Here is a 4,479-nt window from a genome sequence, read left to right as displayed (position 1 = left end):
TTGGATGGCTTCACCGACTCAGTAGACATGAGTTTGAGCAAGCTCTGGGAGTTGGTGATGGACAGGGAAGCCTGGCATGCTGCAGTTCATGGGGTCGCAAAGAATCGGACATGACTGAGTGACTGAACTGAACTGAACCAGCAAGTAAACAACAACAACCTCTCTACCTTGTGTGCCTTTTGTATCAATTTGGGAGGGGTGGGAATTGTGGGGAGAATATGACTGGAGTCCAAAGGGATTTCAGAAGCTTTCAGACATGATAAAAAGTGTCTGGCTACGGATAGCTAAATTATAACACCGTCTTTGGGTATCTCTAGGATCTAGAATCTAACCTCAAGAATAGGGAGCAAAAGAACAAAGATGTGTGTCAAAGGGTTGTTCATATTTTCTGAGAGTGAGAGGCTTTCCTTGTTAAGAATTTCAGTTGTGAAGATGAAGGGTTAAGCTACCATGTCCTTCACTGATGTTTCCTCTGTCCTATTTGGCTATTTTACTACAACCTCTTATTTGTTCATTACTAATTTTGATAGAAAGAAGTTTTGTATTTTGCCACATCATAATAGACATTTGACTAAAGAGGAAGTCAGGGATTGTTAATTTGTGCCAAGACCTAAGTTCAAAGCAATATTCTTTTTGACTGGCAGATACATGGATTTTGTGCCAAGCATCATGTTTAATGAAGCAGATAATCGAAACAGAAAGCACTGATTGATCGTACCACATGAAATCATTGAGCCAGCACTGTTTAGTCTTATAATTCAAGCAGATTTGAGTGTGATTAAAAAAAAAATCAGAATATCATTGCTACCACCTGGCTTTCCATTTGTACTTTAGATGCATGAGTAAAAGGAAAAATTCTTAGAAGAAATTAAAGTAGAATTTTTTAAAAGATAACATGTCTGATATTTACAAAATTGTTGGCTCTAAACAACCACGTGTGATGAATTGACAATGAATTTGAGGAAATAACTAAATGGTGAACCAGAATCTAAAAACTTTTGGGAAAATAGCCATATAAAGTGGTAAAACCCAGGAAACTCCAAATTTGGCTCTCTGGTACTGAGCTGCACCCTGTTACCATTTTCTACAACCTTGTCATTGCCTTGGGTTAAGTTCAGCTGTGAGACATAGGAAGAGGCAAGGGACAGCTAATTTAGAAAGATGCGTTAGGGGCAGAAAGGACAGGAGCACCTCGTCGAAAGTATCATGCTAGATGTGCGGTGTGCTGTGATCAGTCGTGTCTGACTCTTTCGACCCCGTGGACTGTAGCCCACCAGGCTCCTCTGTCCTTGGGAATCTCCAGGCAAGAATACTGCAGTGGATTGCCATGTCCTTCTCCAGAGTCATGCTAGATGCTGGAGAAGAAAGAAACAAGTAAGAGAAGGGAGAAAGGTGGGGGGAATAGAAAATAAAGCAGAAGAGAGATGGATTTCTGATATTCATCACTTGATTTGCTTTTGGAAATTAGTCATTTACAGAAACGCCATTTGTCTCTGATGTCTGTCCCCAGTCAGTATCAAAAGGTAAAAAACTAAGGCAGAGGATAGTAAAAATCCACAACCACCAAGGAATCAAAGGAAGTGTTTAAAACTGTAATGTCTTTTTTCTAAAAGACTGGAAATTTTGATTTCAAAATTAAAAGAATCTTATTTTTAAACCTAGTTTAAGCAACAAAGAAATACATAATGGAGTGAGTATATTAAATAATGAACAATTTAGTATATATTTCTACAAGTGTTTCAATATATGTAATATGGGTGGTATTTATATGTCAATTTTAATGGAGTATTAATACATTGTAACAAGATTATACCTACATTCTCTTCTGAACCTTTTATCCACTTGACATTACATTTTTCAGCCTCTTTGCGTGTCAAAATTTAGAGACAACTATTCAAGAACATTCCAATTCCCTATTTTCCTTATTAAATGTATTAGCCAAGATTGAGATGGTTTCTTCCTCAAATATTCTCTGTCAAAACATTTCTGATAATGAAGAAAAGAGTGAAATTCAGGTAGTTGAACCAGGGAAAGATCAACTTTTTTGGTTCTTTCTAATAACTCAATAAACTGAGGAAAATTCTGAAAGAGATGGGAATACCAGACCACCTGACCCGCCTCTTGAGAAACCTGTATGCAGGTCAGGAAGCAACAGTTAGAACTGGATATGGAACAACAGACTGGTTCCAAATAGGAAAAGGAGTACATCAAGGCTGTATATTGTCACCCTGCTTATTTAACTTCTTTGCAGAGTACCTCATGAGAAATGCTGGGCTGGAGGAAGCACAGGCTGGAATCAAGATTGCCGGGAGAAATATCAATAACCTCAGATATGCAGATAACACCACCCTTATGGCAGAAAGTGAAGAGGAACTAAAGAGCCTCTTGATGAAAGTGAAAGAGAAGAGTGAAAAAGTTGGCTTAAAGCTCAACATTCAGAAAACTAAGATCATGGCATCTGGTCCCATCACTTCATGGCAAATAGATGGGGAAACAGTGGAAACAGTGTCAGACTTTGTCAGACTTTATTTTTCTGGGCTCCAAAATCACTGCAGATGGTGACTGCAGCCCTGAAATTCAAAGATGCTTACTCCTTCGAAGGAAAGTTATGACCAACATAGACAGTATATTGAAAAGCAGAAACATTACTTTGTCAACAAAGGTCCGTCTAGTCAAAGATATGGTTTTTCCAGTGGTTGTGTATGGATGTGAGAGTTGGACTATAAAGAAAGCTGAGCATGGAAGAATTGATGCTTTTGAACTGTGATGTTGGAAAAGACTCTTGAGAGTCCCTTGGACTGCAAGGAGATCCAACCAGTCCACCCTAAAGGAGATCAGTCCTGGGTGTTCATGGGAGGACTAATGTTGAAGCTGAAACTCCAATACTTTGGCCACCTGATGTGAAGAGCTGACTCATTTGAAAAGATCCTCATGCTGGGAAAGATTGAGGGCAGGAGGAGAAGTGGACGACAGAGGATGAGATGGTTAGATGGCATCACCGACTCAATGGACATGGGTTTGGGTGGACTCCAGGAGTTGGTGATGGACAGGGAGGCCTGGTGTGCTGCAGTTCATGGGGTCGCAAAGAGTCGGACATGACTGAGAGACTGAACTAAACTGAGGACATTCTGCTAAGTGAAATAAGACAGTCACAAAAAGACAAATAATGTGTCATTCCACATATACAAGATTCTTAGAGTAGACAAGATAATAGGACCGAAAGTAGAATGGTGGTTTTCATGGGTCAAGGAGAAGGTGAAATGGGGAGTTAATGTTTGATGGGTACAGAGTTACAGTTTTGCAGTGATAAGGTCTATGGAGGAAGATGGTGGTGATGAATACACAACAATGTGAAAGCATTTGATTCACTGGACTGTACACTTAAAAATATTTAGTAGCTAAGATGGGATTTCCCTGTTGGAACAGTGGGTAAGAATCCACCTGCAAATGCAGGGGACATGAATTCGGTCCCCGGTCCAGGAAGATTCCATGTGCTGCGGAGCAACTAAGCCCATGCACCACAACTATTGAGGCTGCATGCCACACCTGCTGAAGCTGGCATGCTTTAGAGCCCTCACATGGCAACTACTGAAGCCTGTGTGCCTAGAGCCTGTTCTCCACAATAAAAGAAGCCACTTCAGTGAGAAGCCCGTAGCCCGTGCACCACAACAAATGTTCACCACATCTAGAGAAAGCCGGTGTGCACTAACCAAGACGCAGCATAGCCAAAAATAAATTAATTCATTAACTTAAAAAATTAGCTAAGATGGTAGATTCTGCTATGTGTATTTTATCACACACACAAAACAGTTAAGGGTGCACAATTCTGGCTCCTCACTGGTCCTACTTTCCTGGCAGCAGGCCTCAACCCTGACCCTTCCTGCACCTGATTTCTGTTCTGAGTCAGCTGGTTTACAGCAGGAGCAGCTGCAGAGAGAGGCCACACCCGGGCGATGATGACGTGGGTGTTTGCCGCTGGGCTGGTAGGGAAGATGGGGGCAGCTCTAAGTGCCAACAACGAGGATCTGAAAACGTGGACCTGGGACATTGCCTAAAGCTGGAAGACCCCTCATCCTGGTGTGGGTTGCCCAATAGGTCGCCCTGCTCTTCAGAGCCTGAGAAAGTGTAGAAGCTTGTATACTGACACTTTACCAGAACTCCCCAAAACTTTTGGCAGGGACTGGAATTAACTCTTGATGGAATGGAAGAGATGGTACAAGCCAGTGAACAGAGAGTTGATGGGAAAACAAAAGAGTCAACCCTCTCCACAGAGAGGTGAAGAGTCCAACTCTGGGCTGAAAACCTGTGTGACCTTTCTGGCCAGCCTCATGTGGAGAGCTGCCCTCCTCACCCCAGACTGCTGACAGCTGGGCACTGCAGTCTCTCTCAGGGCCCGGACCTGAGAGATGTTCACACTCCTCACACTTTCTTCCTTTCTAGTATCATTTTCTAAGGCCCTGGGCCAAGGTTCTCTTGTGG

The sequence above is a fragment of the Oryx dammah genome, unplaced genomic scaffold (assembly GCF_014754425.2).
Source record: "Oryx dammah isolate SB20612 unplaced genomic scaffold, SCBI_Odam_1.1 HiC_scaffold_4, whole genome shotgun sequence".
NCBI lineage: Eukaryota > Metazoa > Chordata > Mammalia > Artiodactyla > Bovidae > Oryx > Oryx dammah.
Note: the sequence above shows the minus strand (reverse complement) of the source record.